The 25,046-nt window shown below is 40.6% G+C and overlaps 1 pseudogene; it reads left to right on the forward strand.

Moving 5' to 3' along the window:
• The first annotated feature begins 16,176 nt into the window (after nucleotides 1-16,176).
• Nucleotides 16,177-25,046, forward strand: part of LOC119288457 — a 14,465-nt pseudogene continuing 5,595 nt past the window's right edge.

A 25,046-nucleotide genomic window follows, 5' to 3' on the forward strand; every position in this document is an offset into this window, starting at 1 on the left:
CTTTGCTATGCTTAATGCTTGTCACTAGGGCCCGAGTGCCATGATTTCAGATCTGAACCTATTATGTTTTCATGAATATATGTGTGTTCTTGATCCTATCTTGCAAGTCTATAGTCACCTATTATGTGTTATGATCCGACAACCCCGAAGTGACAATAATCGGGATACTTCTCGGTGATGACCGTAGTTTGAGGAGTTCATGTATTCACTATGTGTTAATGCTTTGGTCCGGTTCTCTATTAAAAGGAGGCCTTGATATCCCTTAGTTTCCGCTAGGACCCCGCTGCCACGGGAGGGTAGGACAAAAGATGTCATGCAAGTTCTTTTCCATAAGCACGTATGACTATTTACGGAATACATGCCTACATTACATTGATGAATTGGAGCTAGTTCTGTGTCACCCTATGTTATAGCTATTACATGAGGAATCGCATCCGGCATAATTATCCATCACTGATCCATTGCCTACGAGCTTTTCATATATTGTTCTTCGCTTATTTACTTTTCCGTTGCTACTGTTACAACTACTACAAAAAAACCCCAAAACATTTATCTTTACTGTTGCTACTGTTACCATTACTATCATACTACTTTGCTACTAAATACTTTGCTGCAGATACTAAGTTATCCAGGTGTGGTTGAATTGACAACTCAACTGCTAATACTCAAGAATATTCTTTGGCTCCTCTTGTGTCGAATCAATAAATTTGGGTTGTACTTCACCCTCGAAAGCTGTTGCGATCCCCTACACTTGTGGGTTATCAAGACTAATTTCTGGCGCCGTTTCCGGGGAGCATAGCTCTATTCTCTGAGTCACTTGGGATTTATATCTGTTGATCACTATGTAGAACTTGAAAGACGCTAAAACCAAGATTTTGCCCTCAACTACGAGGGGAGGTAAGGAACTGCCATCTAGCTCTGCACTAGATTCTCCTTCTGTTATTAGTAGGCTTGAGACACCTAAACCTGCTACTGCTATGAATTCTGATATGCCGCATGTTATTGATGATGCCACTTCTGCTATGCATGATGAAACTACTTCTGTCGTGATACTACTTTGCCATTAGGTGAATTTCTTAATGAAAATATTGAAGATGCTATTATTGATGACAGTGATGATGAAGGTTCTCCCAATGATTATGTGTTGCCTGTTGTTCCTAAGGGTTATGTTATGAATGAAGAAGCTGTTAGGGAAATTTTTGCTTACAATGATAGATCTGATCTTAAGAAATTATTAGCTAAATGGAAGCAGCAGTCTCTTAATGCTAGAATGAAACCCGAACCTTCTTTTGCTACTTCACCTATCTGTGTTACTGATAAGGATTATGAATTCTCTGTTGATCCTGAAATTATTACTTTAGTTGAATCTGATCCTTTTTATGGCCTTGAATCTGAAACTGTTTTGGCACATCTTACCAAGTTGAATGATATAGCTACCCTGTTTACTAATGATGAGAAGTCTCGCTATTTTTATATCCTTAAGATATTTCCATTCTCATTAAAAGGTGATGCTAAGACTTGGTACAATTCTCTTGCTCTTGGTTGTGTGCGTAGTCCCCAGGATATGATTTATTACTTCTCTACTAAATATTTCTCTGCTCATAAAAAACAAGCTGTCTTGCGGGAAATATATAATTTTGTGCAAACCAAAGAAGAGAGTCTCCCACAAGCTTGGGGGAGGCTTCTCCGGTTACTCAATGCTTTGCCTGATCATCCTCTTAAGAAAAATGAAATACTTGATATCTTTTATAATGGACTAACCGATGCTTCCAAGGACTACTTGGATAGTTGTGCTGGTTGTGTTTTCAGGGAAAGAACAGTCGACGAAGCTGAAATATTATTGAATAATATGTTGACTAATGAAAATAATTGGACTCTTCCTGAGCCAATTCCTGAACCAATTGAGCCAACTCCTGAGCCTGTTCCTAAACCCACTCCGAAAAAGGGAGGTGTTTTATTTCTCAGTCCTGAAGATATGCAAGAGGCAAAGAAATCAATGAGAGAAAAAGGTATGAAAGCTGAAGATGTTAAGAATTTACCTCCTATTGAAGAAATACATGGTCTTAATATACCGCCTATTGAAGAACCACATTGTCTTGATAACCCGACACAGGTAGTAAAGGTAAATTCTCTCTATAGATATGATAAAGTTGAAATCCCCTCTACTAAATTTCATAGCCCATGCTTAGATGAATTTGATGACTTTATGGCTAGACAAGAAAATTTTAATGCTTATGTTGGTAGAGAGTTAAAGAATAATGCTTTCAAGATAGGATGCGTAAGCGATAACTTGGCTAGAGTTAAAGATGAACTTCACCTCGTTAGCAAATATGCTTCTATGGTTGCTACTCAAGCTGAGCAAGTACTTAAAGCTCAAAATGATTTGCTTCATGAATTAAATAATAAAAATGACTTTGCTGTTAGGGTGGCTACTAAAACTGGTAGAATGACTCAAGAACCTTTGTATGCTGAATGCCACCCTAAGAGAATCAAGCAAGATTCTCAAAGAAATAATTTAGAGGCATCTAGTTCTTCTAAAAAGAAGAAAAAGAAAAACAATAGGACTTTGCATGCTTCTAGTGAACCTACTGTAGACACACCTGAGAATCCCAATGATATTTCTATTTCTGATGCTGAAACTCAATCAGGCGATGAACACGAACCTAGTGATAATGTTAATGATAATGTTCATGTTGATGCTCAACCTAGCAAAAACAATGATGTAGAGATTGAATCTGCTGTTAATCTTGATAACCCACAATCAAAGAATCAACGTTATGATAAGAGATATTTTGTTGCTAGGAAGCACGGTAAAGAAAGAGAACCATTGGTTAAGAAACCCATGCCCTTTCCTCCTAAACCATCCAAGTCAAAGGATGATGAGGATTTTGAGTGCTTTGCTGAAATGATTAGACCTATTTTCTTACGTATGCGCTTAACTGATATGCTGAAAGCAAACCCTTATGCTAAGTATATGAAGGATATCATTACAAATAAAAGAAAGATATCGGAAGCTGAAATTTCCACCATGCTCTCTAATTACACTTTTAAGGGTGGAATACCAAAGAAACTTGGAGATCACGGGGTACCAACTATACCATGCTCCATTAAAAGAAATTACGTTAGAACTGTTTTATGTGATCTTGGAGCCGGTGTTAGTGTTATGCCTCTCTCTTTATATCGTAGACTTGAATTGAATAAGTTGGCACCTACTGAAATATCTTTGCAAATGGCTGATAAATCAACTGCTATACCTGTCAGTATTTGTGAGGATGTGCCTGTTGTGGTTGCAAATGTCACTTTCTTAACGGACTTTGTTATTCTTGATATTCCCGAGGATGATAGTATGTCTATTATCCTTGGTAGACCTTTTTTGAACACTGCAGGGGCTGTTATTGATTGCAACAAAGGCAATGTCACTTTTCATGTTAATGGTAATGAGCATACGATACACTTTTCGAGGAAACAATCTCAGGTTCATAGCATCAATTCTATTGAAAAAGTTCCAACTATTATTTTTGGAGGCTTTGAATTTCCTCTCCCTACTGTCAAGAAAAAGTATGATATTCTTATTGTTGGGGATTTTCATATCCCCGTTGAGGTAACTTAGTGTTATTCGAAATTTCTCCGGTTCCATGTTATTCGGAATGAGTTTGTTAACAAGACTTGATCAACCTTGTTAGTGGATTCATTTTGATGATCACGAGATGGACGAAACTAGAAGGCACAACCTTCTGTACCCTCTCTCTACTTTCTGTTATTTAGATTAAATAAAGCAAAAATAGTATTATCTGTCTGTTTTCTGAATTATCTGTGCATTAAAAAAAAATAGTCCGAAAATAAAAGTGCTCCAAATGCCTTGCAAATTTAGTAGATTTTTCTGGAATATTTGAGGATTTTAGGCACTGAAATCACTGCAGGAGGGGCAAGCACCAGACCACGAGAGTGTAGGGCGCCCCCCTATAGGGCGTGCCCCCTGTCTCGTGGGCCCCTGGTGGCCCCCCTCCACTTATGCCAGCACCCACACACTTCATCTTCTACCCAAAGAAATCCCCATCCAGCTCAAGCATGAGTTCTAGCTTGTTTTGCTGCGATTTTCGATCTCTTAGCTCAAAGCTCCATTCACAAAACTGCTTTGGGAGATTGTTGCTTGGTATGTGACTCCTCCATTGGTCCAAATAATTTTTGTTCTAGTGCTTTATTCATTGCAATTTTTTGCTGCATAGGTGACCATGTTCTTGAGCTTGCATGTTAAATTTTTGAGGTCCCAAGCAATTCCAATGCATGATATAGACTCTAGGCACTTGTAGGAGTAGTTGCTATCAATCTTGTTTAGTTTTATTCACTTTTATTTTGAAGGTACTAAATTTTTTAGATTTATTTCAGAAAAAGAAATATGCTTAGAAGAATGTACCAAGGTGGTTTCTCGGTGAAGAAAGGGCCCAAGATTGCTATACGTGAGCAAGATGTTGCACTGCCGAGGGATGCGGATGTACGAGCTTGTGAGTGGGCTTCCGATAATTTTATGGTTGAAGCAGGTTTTAAGGAGGAATTTGACGCATTTGTGCGTAATGCTGAGCTGGAGGACTTCTTACAAGATAAGTGTCCTCAGTACTATCAATTGACTGATTCCTTCGTGCGGAGGTTTAAATATAACTGTGTGCGTAATTCTCCTAGTGTCATATTTGATATTTATGATACATCTTATACCATGGATTTAGAGGATTTACAACTGCTTGCAAACTCCTGCAGTGGGGTAATATTAATGATCCTCACAAATCTGAATTTAGAGATTTTCTTGCTAGTATTACTATGGGAGAATCTAGGGACATAGCACAAGCTACCATAGGGAGCATTCATTTTTCTGCTATACATTATTTTGCTCTCTTCATTGGTAGATGTATTAATGGTAAGGATGAAGCATGTCATATGTGTGTCCCTGATCTGTGTGTCCTCAATAGTGCTGTGTTAAGTTATAAAGGTTATAACTTGGGGGCAATAGTTGCACGTAGGTTGCAGAACAATAGTAGAAAAGGAGATTTCTTTGGAGGGATTTATGCAACCCGTGTGGCTAATTATCTTAATATAGTCACACGAGAGGGAGATATGATAATACCTCCTATTTATTTGGATAAAGAAGCTATGTTTAGTCATCGTTTTCTTGAGAGGAATGCACAATTCCTCCATTATCGACTAATCTATGACAGACGCAACGTCGTCCCTGTTACTCTTCCTGCTCCCTACCTTTTTGATTTTCAGGCAAAAGGAGGATATGTGCTTGTGCCATGCTTGATTAGCTATGAGTTATAATGGTTTACCTTGCATGCCAAAATGCTATTAGAATGATTATGATGTGGTATGATGGGATGGTATCCTCCTTTAAATGAATTGAGTGACTCGACTTGGCACATGTTCACGCATGTAGTTGAAACAAATCAACATAGCCTTCACGATATTTATGTTCATGGTGGATTATATCCTACTCATGCTTGTATTCGGTGTGAATTAATTTTAATGCATGTTTATGACTGTTGTCGCTCTCTCAGTTGGCCGCTTCCCAGTCTTTTGCTAGCCTTCACCTGTACTAAGCGGTAATACTGCTTGTGCATCCAAACTCCTTAAACCCCAAAGTTGTTCCATATGAGTCCACTATACCTTCCTATATGCGGTATCTACCTGCCGTTCCAAGTAAATTTGTATGTGCCATACTCTAAACCTTTAAATGAAATTCTGTTTTGTATGCTCGAGCAGCTCATGTTATAACTAGGGCTGCCTATATCTTCCATGGTAGGTGGGTTATTCTCACGAGGAGTGGACTCCGCTCCTCATTCATGAGAAAGGGCCGGTAACTGGGATGCCCAGTCCCATGATCCAAAAAGACCAAAGCAAATCAAAATAATTAAACAAAACTCCCCCAGGGCTGTTGTTAGTTGGAGGCACTCGTTGTTTCGAGCAAGCCATGGATTGATGCTTGTTGGTGGTTGGGGGAGTATAAACCTTTACCATTATGTTTGGGAACTACCTATAATGCATGTAGTATGGAAGATACAGCCATCTCATAGATGTTGCGTTGACAGTGAAAGTATGCCGCTCAAAATGTTATTCAATCTCTATTTTAAAATCGAGCTCTGGCACGTCTACAAATCCATGCTTCCCTCTGCGAAGGGCCTATCTATTTAATTTTATGTTGAGTCATCACCCTTCTTATTAAAAGCACCCGCTGGAGAGCACACTGTTGCACTCATTACTACTGATTTATATTGGGTATGACTTGACTGGATCTCTTTTACCATGAATTACAATGTTTAGTCAGTCCTTGATCTTTAAAGGTGCTCTGCATTTATGTTTTGCGGTCTCAGAAAGGGCTAACGAGATACCATTTTGTTATATCATGTTATAATTATTTTGAGAAAGTGTTGTCATCCGAGTTTTATTATTATGGCTCGCTAGCTGATTATGCTATTGATATGAGTAATTGTGAGACCTAAGTGTTATTGTGAGTATGGTTAGTTCATAATATTTGCTGAAACTTGAATGCTGGCTTTTCATGTTTACAACAACAAGAGCAAACAGAGTTTGTAAAAGTTTTTCTTTATCACTTTCAGTTTATCAACTGAATTGCTTGAGGACAAGCAAAGGTTTAAGCTTGGGGGAGTTGATACGTCTCCAACGTATCTAGTTTTCCAAACACTTTTGCCCTTGTTTTGGACTCTAACTTGCATGATTTGATTGAAACTAACCCGGACTGACGCTGTTTTCAGCAGAACTGCCATGATGTTGTTTTATGTGTAGAAAAGAAAAGTTCTCGGAATGTCCTGAAAATCCACAGAGGCACTTTTTGGAATTAATAAGAATTTCTGGGCGAAAGAAATACACCAGGGGGCCCAGGGCCTGTCCACGAGACAGGGGGCGCCCCCCCGTAGGGCGCGCCGCCTATCTCGTGGGCCCCCTGGAGCTCCACCGACCTCAACTCCAACTCCATATATTCCGTTTCGTGGAGAAAAAACCGGAGAGAAAGTTTCATCGCGTTTTACAACACGGAGCCGCCGCCAAGCCCTAATCTCTCTCGGGAGGGCTGATCTGGAGTCCGTTCGGGGCTCTGGAGAGGGGGATTCGTCGCCGTCGTCATCATCAACCATCCTCCATCACCAATTTCATGATGCTCACCGCCGTGCGTGAGTAATTCCATCATAGGCTTGCTGGAAGGTGATGGGTTGGATGAGATTTTCCATGTAATCAAGTTAGTTTTGTTAAGGTTTGATCCCTAGTATCCACTATGTTCTGAGATTGATGTTGCTATGACTTTGCTATGCTTAATGCTTGTCACCAGGGCCCGAGTGCCATGATTTCAGATCTGAACCTATTATGTTTTCATGAATATATGTGTGTTCTTGATCCTATCTTGCAAGTCTATAGTCACCTATTATGTTTTATGATCCGACAACCCCGAAGTGACAATAATCGGGATACTTCTCGGTGATGACCGTAGTTTGAGGAGTTCATGTATTCACTATGTGTTAATGCTTTGGTCCAGTTCTCTATTAAAAGGAGGCCTTAATATCCCTTAGTTTCCGCTAGGACCCCGCTGCCACGGGAGGGTAGGACAAAAGATGTCATGCAAGTTCTTTTCCATAAGCACGTATGACTATTTACGGAATACATGCCTACATTACATTGATGAATTGGAGCTAGTTCTGTGTCACCCTATGTTATAGCTATTACATGAGGAATCACATCCGGCATAATTATCCATCACTGATCCATTGCCTACGAGCTTTTCATATATTGTTCTTCGCTTATTTACTTTTCCGTTGCTACTGTCACAACTACTACAAAAAACACCCAAAACATTTATCTTTACTGTTGCTACTGTTACCATTACTATCATACTACTTTGCTACTAAATACTTTGCTACAGATACTAAGTTATCCAGGTGTGGTTGAATTGACAACTCAACTGCTAATACTCAAGAATATTCTTTAGCTCCCCTTGTGTCGAATCAATAAATTTGGGTTGTACTTCACCCTCGAAAGCTGTTGCGATCCCCTACACTTGTGGGTTATCATACCACCAGAAGCAATAGCCCATTTACTATTAGATATAGATTAATTAATGTAACAATTCTTCTTAATTAATAGATGAGTTAGTATTTATTCAGTGGGTAAATGGAGGTAGCATGTGGCAAGTGCATCATCAAATGTGGCCACGTGTGTCTCTCGCTCTCTTGCTAGTAACTCCTATGCGGATCATCGAATGGGCATCACCAAATATTCACGGACATGTCCGCGAAGAGGGATACGGATGGGCGTCATCCAACCACAGACACCAAATGTTCGCTTTTGGGTTTTTTATACACGGATTACTCAAAACAACTAGCACAATTCTTAAGCAATCAAAAGACAAATATTTCAATGCAAAAATAAGTCAAATAAAAATATTGCAATCCAAACATGAAGTTTTGAAATAAAAATTTTCAATAGTTCAATTTTGTATTCATCTTAGCGGGCACATGTTCTAGTTCTCCATTTGAAACGCTCAAAGAAGCTCAACCAGATCATTCTGAAGTTGCTCGTGCGTTCCTCGATGTCAAATTTTATGATGCATTTGGATAAAATTCTCAAATGTCGCTAGATTCTGCCGTGAAAGCTTGATAGGATCACCCACGTTTTGAAAATCTAGACCATGCCGAACTCCAGCATCCCCATCCTCCACAATCATGTTGTGCATGATCACACAAGTTGTCATCATCTCCCACGATGTCTCCGGATCCTATAGTTTAGCATGTCCGTGAACAACTGCAAACCGTCTTTGAAGCACTCCAAATGCCCTGTCGACATCGTTTTTAGCAGATTTTTGTCTTTGGGCAAAGTGATATATTTTGTTAGCCCTTGGTTGAGAGATGGTCTTAACCAAAGTTGCCCATGGAGGATAGATACCATCAGAGCGATAGAACCTCATGTTGTAGTCATGACCATTGATGGTATAGTTGCGCTCAGGAGCTGACCCGCACACAATCTTGCAAACAATGGAGACCGTTGCAGCACGTTGATGTCATTGTGAGACCCAGACAAGCCAAAGAAAGAGTGCCAAATCCAGAGGTCATGTGATGCAACTGCTTCAAAATGATGGCTGTTTTTTTTGCAATGATCTTGGTATTGCCCTTGTTGAGCACATGGGCATTTCCTACATTCCCAGTGCATGCAATTCATGGATCCGACCATACCTAGAAACCCTCTTGCTTCTCCAATTGTCATGAGCCTTGCTGTGTGTGTGGAAGTGGGTTCTCTCAACTACTCCAGTCCAAACACCTTCACCATTGTAGTAGAAAATTTACCACCGCTTCAAGGCATATGCTTTTAGACATCCAGAGGTACTCGACCCATGAATCTACGACCATGCCATAGGCAAGAATCCTCTTGCAGCCATGCACTTTCGGTAACCAGAAAAAAAATGATGGTTCCAATGACATCATTCTTTAGGATGAAGTAATCATCATGGGCCCCGACACCATGGTATATGTGATCAACCACTTGTCACCTTGTACAAAATCGCCGGCAAAAATAGGGCCCGAATAGTGCATCAGCGACAAATTAGTTGATATGTCTCATGTATATATAATTTTTGATTGTTTCATCCTATTATAAAACCACTTTTAGATACCTTTTATATCTACTTGTATTATTTTTCCGGACTAACCTAAATTCAATGCTCAAAGCCCGTTGTTGTTTTTTGCATGTTTTTGGTTTTTACAGAAAATCGGTATCTCTAGACCTTAAAAGACCGTGGTTTTTTGACATTTTTCCATAAGAAGAAGGAATCAGAGCGGGCCAGAGGCTACCCACAGATCCCACACGGCCAAGCCATGCAACCGGTGTGGTGCTTGCGTGATCGGCCCTTCTAGAGCCCGTTGACATTGCCTTCCGTCCATCTTTTGCCTATAAATTCAATATCTCCCGAAACCCTCCATACCATTTTTTCATGATTTTTCTGCCGTTGCAAGTTCCTGTTCCGCAGAGATCCAATCTGAAGGCCTGTTCCAGCATGCTGCCGGAGGGGGAATCCATCACCAAAGCCAGGTTCATTCAACCTTGCTGCCATCATTACCATGTGTTATTTGTTCCCTTAGGACCTTGTGAAGGAAATATGCCCTAGAGGCAATAATAAAGTTATCATTTATTTCCATATTTCATGATAAATGTTTATTATTCATGCTAGAATTGTATTAACTGGAAACTTAGTACATGTGTGAATACATAGACAAAACAAAGTGTCCCTAGTATGCCTCTACTAGACTAGCTCGTTAATCAAAGATGGTTATGTTTTCCTAACCATAGACATGTGTTGTCATTTGATGAATGGGATCACATCATTAGGATAATGATGTGATGGACATGGCCCATCCGTTAGCTTAGCATTATGATCGTTACAGTTTCATTGCTACTGCTTTCTTCATGACTTATACATGTTCCTCAGACTATGAGATTATGCAACTCCCGAATACCGGAGGAACACCTTGTGTGCTATCAAACGTCACAATGTAACTGGGTGATTATAAAGATGCTCTACAGGTGTCTCCGAAGGTGTTTGTTGGGTTGGCATGATCGAGATTAGGATTTGTCGCTCCGTGTTTCGGAGAGGTATCTCTAGGCCCTCTCGATAATGCTCATCACTATAAGCCATGCAAGCAATGTGACTAATGAGTTAGTTGCAGGATGAAGTATTACTGAACGAGTAAAGAGACTTGCCAGTAACGAGATTGAACTAGTTATGATGATACCGACGATCTAATCTCGGGCAAGTAACATACCGATGACAAAGGGAACAATGTATGTTGTTATGCGGTTTGACCGATCAAGATCTTCATAGAATATGTAGGATACAATATGAGCATCCTGGTTTTGCTATTGGTTATTGACCGGAGATGTGTCTCGGTCATGTCTACATAGTTCTTGAACCCGTAGGGTCCGCACGCTTAACGTTCGATGACGATATGTATTATGAGTTATGTGTTTTGATGACCGAAGTTTGTTTGGAGTCCCGGATGAGATCACGGACGTGGCGAAGGGTCTCGAAATGGTCGAGACATAAACATTGATATATTGGACCATGTTATTCGGACACCGGAAGAGTTTCGGAAAGTCTCGGGTAAAACCGGAGTGCCGGAGGGGTTATCGGAACCCCCCCGGGGAACTAATGGGCCACCATGGGCCGTAGTGGAGAGATAGGAGGGCGGCCAGAGTAGGCCGCCCCCCTTAGAGTCCGAATTGGACAAGGGAAAGGTTGGGGGCTCCCTTTCCTACTTCCTCTCCCTCTCCTTCCTTCCCCCCTCTCCCTTGTAGTGGAATCCTACTACGACTAGTAGTCCTAGTAGGACTCCTCTCTTGGGTGCGCCCTAGGGGCCGGCCGGCTCCTCCCCCTTGCTCCTTTATATATGGGGGCAGGGGGGCACCCTAGAACACACAAGTTTCTCTTAATCGTGTGCGGTGCCCCCCTCCACAGTTACACAACTCGATAATACCATCGTAGTGCTTAGGCGAAGCCCTGTGCCGGTAACATCATCATCACCGTCGCCATGCCGTCGTGCCGAGGAACTCACCCTCGTCCTCAACTGGATCAAGAGCACGAGGGACGTCATCGAGCTGAACGTGTGCTGAACGCGGAGGTACCGTACACTTGCTACTTGGATCGGTTGGATCGCGAAGACGTTGGACTACATCAACCGCGTTAACTAAAAGCTTCCGCATATTAATTAGTCATATATGCTTTTTGATCTATGTGTTGTTCTTTGGCCAATTTTAATGCTAGATCTTCAGAGGAAGTTGTGTATGGTAATGGGCTCAATCTTGCGGTATCTATATCCTAGTGAAAAAAGGGACAAGACACGTATTGTACTGTTACTACTAAGAATAATACGATGGTTTCTTTATCACACTTGGATGATAGTTTTACTGTCTACATTATGACATCATGCTTCTTGCAATGCTCTATTTATTATGAACTTAATACCCCAAGATGCATGCTAGATAGTGGTCTTTACGTGGAGTATTAGTTGTAGATTTGGTTGGATTAACGGTCTGCATATCACAGACATAATGCTTATACAAGATTGTGCCATGAGTGACCATTCATAAATATAAATATTGCAATTTAATCACTGCCCAACTCTAATTCGTTCACCGCGACACATTTATCTTGCTTGGAGAGATGCCTCTAGTGATGCTATGGCCCTAGATCTATTTCCCATCACTGAAAACAACCATCATTACTTTACTTTCTCGCTGTACCATTTTATTTATTTTATCTATTTATAATTCCAACCCTACCATACATTTTACCCTTGTAACTAGCAGGACTAGAAGATTGACAACCTTCTCGAATCGTTGGGGACAAGTTTGTGTTGTATATTATGTGCAGGTAGTGATCATTAGTTGCTGCATAGGTAATTCCTACTGGTTCGATAAATCTTGGTTCTCAATTGATGGAAATACTTATTCCTAGGTTACATCACCCTTACACTTGGGGTTACCCAACCACTACTTCGGGAGAGCAAGCAAGATTTATGGCGCCATTGCCGGGTTCAACAACTAAAGGTCGTACACATTACAACTTTGCTTTCTTGTTATCTATCTTATTTTATTCGAAAAGGAAGATATCCCCCGGCCTCTGCATCAGGACGATGCATGCAACCATATATTATTCATTAAGCAAAATCCAACAGCCGAGCAACATTGAACAGAAATAAAGCTGAAAAAATCCGCTTTGCTTTCTTGGTATCTATCTTATTTTATTCGAAAAGGAAGATATCCCTCGGCCTCTGCATCAGGATGATGCATGCAACCATATATTATTCATTAAGAAAAATCCAATAGCCGAGCAACATTGAACAGAAATAAAGCTGAAAAAATCCTGAGGCTGCATGCCTCGCATTAGTAACTCCACCAGATAGCCACTAACCCTATGTTATAAGATACATCACAAACGAAAATAGACAACTCCTAGGCTATGCCTTCAAGAAGGAATCGCCGCACGTGCGCTGACGATGACGAGTCCACCACAAGTTTAAACTCTAGATTCTCATTCTCAAAGCCAAGCTTCAATCCACCACCTTCAGCAAGGACACGACGCAGGCGTGCGTCGACATAGTCCGATCAGTCATCTTGTGTTTCCACCAGAGTGCATAAACTCGTCGTTGAAGCCGTTTGTACCAGCCACCCTTATTCGGCTACCAACGCCTCGATAGTCGGATACCTCCAAAGAAGACAAGAAAGACAAAGACTTTCCATACCGCCTGCCTCCCGCAACTGTCACACCGCCTTCAATCTAGCAGCAACAGGCTAAACATGACGTCTTCGCTAGAGACACCATGCAGCACCTGCTTGTAGCAGGCATGACTTGACGTCTCTGCATAATACGTCGTGCATAGCATCTGCCGCCGGCGCATTTCCGATGGCTTCACCTACCGGCAACAGGCACTGCCTGACAACTACGGAAGAGGCGCATGTGTCATCTACCGAGCCGCATCAAACCCGGTCTGTTGATTGAGGGGACATCCCGTACCACCACCAGCCTCAGAAAGGCCGCCGCCACCCCGAGATCTAGACTCCAAGTCACACACACTACCCCAGAGTTTGCCATCGTCGATGAAGAGGGGCCGCCGCCCCAATTCCGGGCACTAAAAGGATCAGCCATCGTCGCGCCAGCCGTTGTCATCGCCCATAGAACGGCAACAGCTGCCACGATCCCACATCTAGCGCTATCGACATCGAAGGAAGCTCCGACCGCCACTCTCATCCCGCAACGTCCTCGGGAGCGGAATCCCAAGATTCGCCGCCACCGCCACCGACATAAGCACCCACCACCTGGCCCATCATCCACGACGGAGGGGACGCTGCTTCCGCCATGACCGGAGCGCTGCTTCAGGGATCAAGCACCGCCAATTGGCCACATCCCCTCCCGATCCTCCCTCCCTACGAAGCCGCCGGAGTAGCGCCGATCCGCTGGGAAAGACGAAGAGCGAAGGGCGATCTCGCGGCGCCAGTCTCTCCAGACCATGGGGCTGCAGCCCAGATCCTCGCCGTTCCCATCACTGTCGGCGCCCCGGGCTTAGCCAGCGCATAACTTTGGGGGCGACGAGGTGGATGAGAGGGGGTACGCGCGAGGGGGGTTATCTATCTAGTTTAGTTACTTTTTATCTATTCTTAGTTTTCTTATGTTCTTGTTAAAAAAATTCAAAAACCACGAAACAATTAAGAAAACAACTATACACTTTTTTCCACTTGATCTTTTGTGATGCCGTAGCGCAGCATGGGCATCTTGCTAGTATATATCTTACAATTGAGTGAGTAAAGAAGCCATGAGGGCTGAGGAAAAATGTAGCACTTGTGTTCACCAAAAGGAGCAGACCCTCTTGGCAAAGCTAGCAGTCGGTTTCTTCCTTTGTGTGTTTATTGTTCTGTGAGCTGTGAGACGCAGCTAGAGCAGCTCCAACAGTGTTTCACTTACGTATTCGCATATGGCTAGATGTTGTATCCTATTTTCAGTAGTATCTGTGCTGACAGGAAATTATATTGCCCTCTCCCTGCCCCCGCGTCGCCTAACCTAGGCGACACGGGGCGCGATCAGCCGTCGCCGACCCAAAGGCCTCCTCCCTCGTCCTCTCTCCCCTGCCGCCGCCGGAGGCCACACCCGTAGTCTGGCCAGTGATGGCGGCGGCGGGGCTTTCCCCCTCGCGTGGTGGCTGCGTCTTCCCCTGGCGGCGGCGACGCACAGAACTGCAGGGCACCAGCGGCATGGAGCAGCGGGTTCCCAGCGGCGAGTGTGACAACGACGTCAGCGCAGGCGCGATACCGCGGCAGAGGAACCCCTGTGGCGGCAGCCCAGATCGCGGATCTTGTCGTACCCAGACGGGCTTCGGCGGGCCGGCGGATCTGGTGAGCGTCTACAGGCGGGCATGGTGGGCCTGACGACGCCGGCCTAGGCACCATGGTGGTGCCATGGCCGGTCAGGCGGCGGCGGCGGCCTGGATTCTCCATCCAGTCCCCGGCAGCGATGGTGGCGGTTCATATAAAAGTTGCTTGATGGAGGTCCTCTGTTCAGATCCGGGTGAAAACCTGGCCAAGGCCGGCGGTGATGGCGCTGTTATGCGGCGTTTCCTTCTTGAAGGCATCGCCAAGGAGAAATTCAAGATAGCTATCTGCTACCTCCGGGGGAAACCCTAGATCAGTAGATCGGATGACGGCAGCGCTCTTGTGTCGTTTCCCCCTTGGGGGCGTCATTCTTGGAGGTTTACAAGAACTCGAGGCAACGGTGGTTGGTTTCTTTGGTGAGCAGTGCTTCATCTTAAACATTGATGGTGGCCGATCTCGGCAGCGTGGTGCAGTGGAGACTTGATGTTCGATGCTTGGAGATGGACTCACGCAGGAGGAGGACATTGTCTGGCATCATGGTGGTGTCGATGGCAGAGTGGCCTGACAAGGTAGAAGCCTCAATATCTACTCTGAAGATGGACTTGTGGAATGATGGCGGCGACGACACATGTAGTGCGTCAGATCGGTTTGTGCCCCAGACCCGATATGTGGCTTGGCTGGGGCTTCCGGCTTTTGATGATAGGCTTACGTGAGTGGTCTGGGTATTTGGCCCAGCTAGCACCCCTTCATCATATGGATAGGAGTAGTGGCATATGTTGCCAAGATGGCGGATTCAAGCATATTGTTGTAATACTTTGTAAGGTCCTCGTGAATAATCAATAAAGTGGCCGCATGCATCTCACAGATGCAGAGGCCGGGGTCATCCTTCTTTTCTAAAAAAAAAGTAGTATCTGTGCTACTAATTATGGAGAAATTAAAGCTGCATTCATATTGTTGTTGCCAGCATGCATATGCATGCGACTGCCTGGTTCACATTGCCACAGACCTATCATCATTAGTACAACGTTAGTTACTACTACTATTTACTACGTACTTGATGACGATGAGGACAGAAGGTAGGGCCGAATTGAAGATGGCTACCTGTCCTCTGGACCAATATTTACTAGTGCACACACAAGTTGGCCACCAGAAATTTACTTACTCTAGGCGCCGGTGAGCCGATCCGATCTCAAGTCTGAAACGATCCACCACCATAGGAGTATATATTTTGGGTCAGCTGGCTAGCTAGTCATAGTGTGGAGGCAGCGCGGTCGTGGAGGGAAGGAGGGAGATGTGGAGGCTCAAGGTCTCCGAGGGCGGCGGGCCGTGGTTGCGGTCGGCGAACAACTTCCTTGGCAGGGCAGTGTGGGAGTTCGACCCCGACCACGGCACTCCGGAGGAGCGCGCCGAGGTCGACACACTGCGCCGGGACTTCACCCGCCGCCGCTTCCACAAGAGGGAGTCACAGGATCTTCTTATGCGCATGCAGGTACTTATATACTTTGTGTCACGTCTTGTTGTATATGCAAATCTGGGTTTTAATTTAAGTAAGTATATACTCCAGCATCTACCGTAAAATTCTCAAATTATCTATTGCATGCAGTATGCAAAAGAAAAGCTTCTTCAGGTTCAGGTGGATCCTCCGGCCATCAAGCTTGTAGATATTGCACAAGTCACACAAGAGACCATATTAACATCATTGCGGCGAGCCCTTCGTCAACACTCTGCTCTGCAAGCACACGATGGGCATTGGCCTGGCGATTACAGCGGAATTATGTTCATTATGCCTATCTTGGTCTGTGTTTTATTTTACTTACTTATTTCACTATATTTTGACTTTGTTTCATGAAATATATTTTATGGTGAGTCGGTGAATATATATTGCTAGGAGAAATTAAGCACAGGCTCTATTGTTGGATGGTGAACCTGATTGTTTGTGAGATAATTTTGAGTAATTAGTTATTTTTTTACTCAAGTCTTTCCAACAAGCTGTATGTGTACTGCTAAAACTTATGCACTGCCTCCCATCCAAATTAACTGACGCACCTTTAGTACAACTTTAGATCGGAGGGAGTAGTAAAAGTTGACGTACCTATGCTATGAAGCTTTCTCATTTCACTTCCTTTTGTACTGCTTAAGGACTATCTAATTATTGTGCCAGCGATAATCTCCATATATACACAAGATGCATCAGATTTTTTTTTACCAACCTAGTCTAATACCTTAAAATGTTTGCCAGTTCCATTTAATGTTGGGTTGTCAATAATCCTGAAATAATTATCAAGAGTTGCACACCGTAGTTGGCCTGTGGACAGCATTATGGTGATGATCTTTTTTTCTTGCAGATATTTGCTCTACATGTTACTGGATCACTCAATACCGTCCTTTCAAGAGAACACCGGCGTGAGATTTGTCGCTATATTTACAACCATCAGGCATGCCAACATCAGTTCCAGTTACTTTCTAGTAATGTTCTTTATATGCCAAATGTACATTTCTGTTCCATGCTACAGAAGAACATGACGAATTTGCATTTATTGTAATCCATGTAGAATGAAGATGGTGGTTGGGGCACACAAGTGTTGGGGCCGAGCACCATGTTTGGATCATGCTTAAACTATGTTACCTTGAGGCTTCTTGATGAGGTGGACAATGAAGCCTTGATCAAGGGGCGTGCTTGGATTCTATTGCATGGAAGTGCAGCTGCAATACCACAATGGGGAAAGATATGGCTCTCTGTATGCCACTGAGACACAAACAATCTAGTGTGTGACATATATCTATGCATGCGTGTGTGAAAATAAATCGGGCTCCGTGGGGCATGGGTTTTTTTTAATAAAAAACTGGCAATTTCCTTAAGTATCATGAAGGGATTTTTTTTCTAAACCCGTTGAATGCTAAGTCTAACCTTTTTTCCTAACTATCTAGAACAAACTTATAGTGCGGTTTAACATTTAATCATAATTCCTTTTGCATGAACTTTCTGTGTACGTACTACACTGTTAATAAATAAGGAAACCAATTAAAATTCATCAAAATCTTGATATTGATGGTATTTTTTCTAGCTAATAGTTTTCCTCCAAATTAAAATGTCTTTCCATGACTGTTTGTTGGAATAATTATTTATCTTCGCTTTAATTAGTGGAAGCATTCCGAATGAAATAGTTTAGCTTCTTAGTTTCTAGGGTATGTTAGGTCTCAAGCCTAAAATTACCAAATGTTGCTGGCAAAAATTGTTGTACTAGTTATGAATTTGTCCTAAAATCATTATTTCTTAGTGAAGGAGGGGTTAATGTAACCGATTCATGTTTTTTAAATGAAGGTGGTCGGTTTGTATGAATGGTCTGGAAATAATTCGATCATTCCTGAACTATGGCTTGTCCCACATTGTCTTCCAATTCATCCAGGTATTTGTTTGTTTTGAGTGATTAAATATTAACAAATCATCTACATATGTAATGCCCCTCATGACTAAAATGTACACTATATTGTCAAATTTGTTCTTACTAACTCAATTGTCTCTGTTGTTTTTATATGCACCAGTCAACTTTCTCGAGTTTCTCCTTGTCTTACTATCTACATTGAATGCACATTTTCTATGTCATACATGGCCATATTGACATTTTTATGCACTACCCTATTCGCTATTAATTATGTCACCGAATTTAATGAAATTTTATGAAGTTATGGGGAGATTGTTAACATATGAAGTAGTACTTGTTCAAAGTTGATTTTTGGGTAAACTTGTAGTTACGTCGAAAATATCTCAATAGACTCATATTTCATTGCATCTATTATGTTCAATGGAAATTGATATCTGGGATATTGCCGCGAGGATTACATGAACATACACATTTCTAAGAGGGGTGGGGGATTGTGCGAGAGGATGGTTTTGGAACAAGATTAACATGATGAATTTTACCCAGGTTTGGGACCTCTGCTATGTAGGTCTCCTATTATGGGCTTGGTCCTTCCCCATCCTACTGGGCCTGTTCCATGTCATGGACATACTCATTTGGGCTCCCCTCATCAGATTCCACATGTTAATAATATACACCCTTCATTCCATACCTTGAACTAAAACTACGACAAGAATTATGGAACGTAGAGAGTATTAAGGATTGGACTTAACTGAATGTAATTCAGCAAAATGCAATTGTATATGTGATTGATAGTTTTGACACTTCACATGTAACTTCGCGCATTTTTTGGATAATTTTAGGACCACTTTATTTGTTTGAGTCATAGGAAAATAGTGTGCTGCGATGGGAGGTAGTTGCCTCCCCCCTCCCCGCCCGGGGCACCATATGATCAATGTGCCTTCTTAGATTCATACATGTGGAAAGCTATGTGGTCACATGAATCTATAGATTGTGTGGACGGTGGATGCAGGAGGGACGTCTACCCCCACTCCCGCAGCAAATCCGGAGTGATATAATGAGTGTAAGTTGATACCATGCATGCAAATGAGGACAGTTCTATACTAATAAGTAACAAAGTTTCCTATTTGTTTTGAAACTATAATTCGGGTGGGTGAAAGTAATGAATCAAGAATCATTCAGCAATCAACATCTTGAACAATGCATTTGGATGTTACTTTTATGAACATTTTTCTTATTCGGGTGAACTCTCTTTTCCATAGGACGATTTTGGTGCTTTTGCCGGTTGATTTATATGCCAATGTCTTATCTGTATGGTAAATAGTTTGTTGGCCCAATTACACCAACAATATTGGCAATAAGAGAGGAGATCTATAGCATACCATACAGTGAGGTCGATTGGAATAAAGCACGTGATACTTGTGCCAAGGTTTGTTTTAGTAATAGTGCTATGTTTTGGAAGCAAATATATTAGTAAGTTATTTTTTGAAAACAGATGGTACCATAGAGTGCAAACCATCTACATTTTTTTTATTTATGTATGTGTAAAATTTTATGTTTTATACATACTATCATCTATTTATGTGTATGCTCATTGATTACAAAATTAGAACAACACTGAATATCTCTAATTGTGTTTAGTTTTTCTTTGCAAATTATAAGTTTATATGTGTAATACATGTTTATGTTCATTTTGAGTTGAATTGCTTACACTTGTCACATGTGCATGTTCTTATGACAGAAAAATAAAGTAGATAACTATTGTGAAATATGAGTGATTGCGAAAACTGTAGAAGAAACATTACGCAACTAGTGAAACTGTTGATTGAAGTGTAGATAAGGTGACTGCCAATGGAAGTAAGATGGTAAAATTATAATTATTTACTTAGTATAAATCCTTCCTGTTTTCCTCAAATTGAAATTGTGAAGTATTTAACTTATGTGTCTAATATATCATTTTAATTGTGTTTGGTTATTATCTGTCGTTGCATGCATGAAGACCTTCGCTATCCACGACCATTGCTGCAAACTGTTATTTGGACATGTATTACTAAATTTGTGGAACCAGTGTTGAATTGTTGGCCAGTTAATAAGTTAAGAGATAAAGCATTGAAAAACCTCATGAAACATATCCATTATGAAGATGAAAGTACTAAATATATTGGTATATGTCCGATTAACAAGGTAATATAGGCTTGCTTCTTAATTTGTGCAAAAAAAATAATGGATGACTTTTGCTAATTTTGCAAGAAAATTCGCCTAAGGCCAGACCCAATTTGTTTCCAATGGACCAAGCTTTATGACTGGGATTAGACCTGAGCTGAATAGAACTGATTTGTAGATATTATGCATGATCTTCAATGTTTTGTCTATCTACATGTCATTTTCCCAACATATATATTCTACACAATATTATTGGTAAAAATCTCATAGCCAATTCTGTCTTGACTACAGTTTTGCTGACTAGAGGAGCTATGAAGCACTCAAAAAATAAATATTTTATTGTATTCATTATGCATATATTCAATGCAATAACCTTGGTGCTTATGTAATTTACTATTTAGTATTATTTAATGGTGTATGTTTAGAACTTGACCATCAAACCTGCCCCAGCCCCCCAAATCTAGTCATTGCCATTGTCAAGTTCATGTGTTAACATTCCTATTAGCCATTTTACCATCTAAATGATTTCTTCGCCATTTTCTCACAATTTATCCCATAACCTAATTAATTTGAACTAACACATCAATAAATTTTGTTTCTCTAGGCACGAAATATGATTTGTTGTTGGATTGATGATCCAAATTCAGATGCATTGAAGTTGCATATTCCAAGGATCTATGATTATTTATGGCTGGCAGAAGATGGCATGAAAGCGCAGGTACTACTTTATTTTCATGTTTTTCAGTACTTTTTCTTCATTACATTTTTATGGTTCAGAATCGTTGAGCACCATTATGTGTAAACCTTGGCTTAAAAGGTCAGCTACTTCAACATGTTGATCCCACTACTACTGGAAGATTGTTTGTTTATGCATTTTGTGTCACCGAAAAATTTGTTTACCAATGAAACCAAATGGAGAATAGAATGTCACATCCTATATTTTTTTAGTTTAACTATAAATGTTCTCTCCTTTTTACAGTTTTTGTTCTATTGATCTTTTTAGTTTTTTCCTCACCTCCACGAATGTCATGCCATCAAAAAACTTAATTTTCATGCACGTGAAACACATAAATGTATTTTTGCCAAAAAATTTGGAATTTTTAATTATTTTACTATTTTGTAGACTTTATTGTTCTATCGGGTGCATGTGAGCTCGTACTCACAAACTCCATGTCCGTTATATGAGATAGTTTTGTTGTGATACATCATCTCATCGGGGCCATTACCGAGAGGATCGGGTTCGTTGGTTTTTGTTGAATGAATGGATATGATTTATTGGATTCATAAAAATTGTGCTTTTATAAGTAGTGGATAAGGAGATAAATTAACAATTAGTGGATAATGAGATAAGGAGATAAACAGACAATTAAACTAGAGCCTCCTCTAGATGCCCCGACCCTGGGCCTTTCCTCTGTCCCCCGGTGTTTCACCAGTGATAAGATTTGCAAAGGTCCCTCCCCTATACTACCAATAAGTTCGTTTTCTTCGAGTAAACCAAATCTAACCCTGTGTCACTCCTTCTGCCTCCCCTCTGGTTTTTGGTAGCGGTTGGATGACAGATAAAATGATGCTAAGGAGGGGATGTGGAGGATTGGGATAGTTCCTGTAAAGGAGAGGGGAGGCATCATTAGCGAAGATTATGTGTAGGTTTGTCTATGTGGATCACCTTTGTTGGATAGCATGGATTCGACTCATTTTAATTGGGACCAAATTTTCAATTATTGTCAATACTGAAAGCGAATAAAATGAAAATGCCACTCAACAATTCTAAGGAAATTCTAGAAAATCAAATTACACAAGAGGAATCCAATAAAAACACAAAAATACAAACATAGGAAATTGTGAAAATTCATTTCATTCTTTTGTTAGGCAAAGAAGTCCAAACCATTGGAGATTAATTTATGCGACTCCAGAGAAATCAATTTACTGGTACATGCACCTAGCTTGCAACATCCTTTCCATCATTTTTTGAATCCATCAAAATGGGGATGTTACATTGTTTTTATGCTTATTTGTTTTTTTGTTGATATTGTCCTTGTATTTGATGCGAGAGCTTCTTTACATACAAATTTGTAATTCAAGTGTTCTATGAAGACACATGTGTATTGCATACACCCATTTTACCAAATTGTTTATGACAGGTATATGATGGTTGTCAAAGTTGGGAGACAACTTTTATTATCCAAGCATATTGCTCAACAAACCTTATTAATGAGTTTGGTCCAATACTTCGAAAAGCCCATGAATTCATTAAAAATTCACAGGTTCAATATTCTCCTTCTCCCGACCTTACATATTGTAAATAAAACAATATTGGCGTAGTAATTTTGACATTAACTTCTTATTTACAGGTTCTTGAGAACCATCCTGACAGCAAAACTTATTACCGCCATAGATCGAAAGGTTCATGGACACTTTCAACAGCAGATAATGGTTGGTCCGTATCAGATTGTACTGCAAAAGCACTTAAGGTAATGACAAATTATTGTTGATATTATCTTAATCTAGAAAAGTGGGAATGTTCTTTCGTGGAAAGAGTCGATCAATAAGTGTACTACTCTTTAAAATGTGCGTCATCAAAAAAGTATCTAGGATTTTACAGATTCCATACATTTGATTTAATCAACTAAACTAGGTGCATTGGCAATGATTTTGCCTTACATAATAGAGTGGTTAATGATTCTAAAATTTCCCAAGAAGCCAATGAATGTCTATAGAAAAAGAGAACCATAACTCTCATACATAACTAATACAACACATCTTCATTTGTATTTTTTGTATTATATATACATTATAAAAAATTTACGCAAAAAATTGCAAGTGCACTTGTGTCATTATGTCATTGAATTTTGTGGATCTTCTTGATTATTTTCAAGTGTACAAATACCCTAATTTTTTCCGTGTGGATAAGTCACCAATTGCATAATATTGTTTTCTTAACTATTCTTATCTCTTTAGGCATTAGTATTGTTGTCCAAGATCTCTCCTAACCTTGCGGGGGATCCAATAAAAGGAGAAAGGTTGTATGATGCAGTTGATTGCCTACTTTCTTTCATGGTATGACCCTAACTTGTATATTGTCTCATGTGCTCGTAGTTAATTTTCTCAATTTTTTGAGGTACTTTGTCTAAATGATAAATAGTCCAACCCACTTATACCATCTCTTCTATAGTCATGCCTACAGGTAAAGGTTGTGTGGTCTTGTCTAGAGGTTAAGGCAGGGAAAACAACATGCCCTTGGGTCAAATTAACATAAAAAAAGTATTGAAGATAAATCTAAAGTTGAAAATCATGGAAATGCATGCACGTAAAAAGAGACAATACAATGCGAAGATGTGAATTGCACTAAAAATTATGTGACTGATAGATAGTGCCCCCGATGGCTAAAAAATGTGTGCGAGTAGTGTAGATCATAATTTATAACTAATGATTAAAGTATAATATGGTTCACCAAAATAATGTGGGGGGATGGGGCGTCATATGGATTGTTATGCTTTCAAAATGTTGATTTGTGTCCTTGGAGTACATTAAGCGAGTGACTTGATGTCCTGACAAAACATACATCTACAAATATGCTCACATGGTGTTCGACTTGTTGAAGCCCTCTTTACAAAAAAGGGAAAGATTGGCAACAATAGTGGCAACAATAGAGATGGACTCTGCTTCACTATCCAATGCTGATGACTCGGTACCCTATAAATTTAGGGACAATTGCATTTTTACCCCTAGTTGGTTCCTACCCACGGGTTTTGCCCTTACTTTTCGAGCTTGCTCAATTTTGCCCTTACTTTTTCCGTCGAGGTCCCTCGAATGCCCTTTGACCGTTTGACCAAAACTTTGAAAATTCATAACTAATTCACATGAACTCAGAAAAATGCAAATAAGATATCAAAGTGTTCAGATAAACATTACCTATATGAGCATGTCATTTGCATTCAGGACAAAAGCACCATTTAAACCGCCCGAGGTAATTAATATTATTAACATTATTAAAAATAACAAGGTATAAACAATATTTTTTCATGAATAAAAATTACATTCAAATGTAGGTGATGTTTTCTGAACATCCTGATATTTTATTTGCATTTTTCTGAGTTCGTATCAACTTGTTATGAATGTTCTAACAACTTTGACCATTAGTTGAAAACTTCATAACAAGTTGATACGAACTCAGAAAAATGAAGATAAGATATCAGGATGTTCAAAAAACATCACCTATATTTGCATGTAATTTTTATTCAGGACAAAAACATTGTTTATACCTTTTTATTTTTAATAATGTTAATAACATTAATTACCTCGGGTAGTTTAAATGGTGCTTTTGTCCTGAATGCAAATGATATGCACATGAAGGTAATGTTTATCTAAACATTTTGGTATCTTAATTGAATTTTTCTGAGTTCATATGAATTAGTTATGAATTTTTAGAGTTTTGGTCAAACGGTCAAAGGGCATTCGAGGGAGCTCAACAGAAAAAGTAAGGGCAAAACTGAGCAAGCTCGAAAAGTAAGGGCAAAACCCGTGGGTAGGAACCAACTAGGGGTAAAAACACAATTGTCCCATAAATTTACCTCAAAAGCTCAAAATGCGAGGAGC

Source organism: Triticum dicoccoides, chromosome 4A, assembly GCF_002162155.2.
Source record: "Triticum dicoccoides isolate Atlit2015 ecotype Zavitan chromosome 4A, WEW_v2.0, whole genome shotgun sequence".
In the NCBI taxonomy this organism is placed as follows: domain Eukaryota; kingdom Viridiplantae; phylum Streptophyta; class Magnoliopsida; order Poales; family Poaceae; genus Triticum; species Triticum dicoccoides.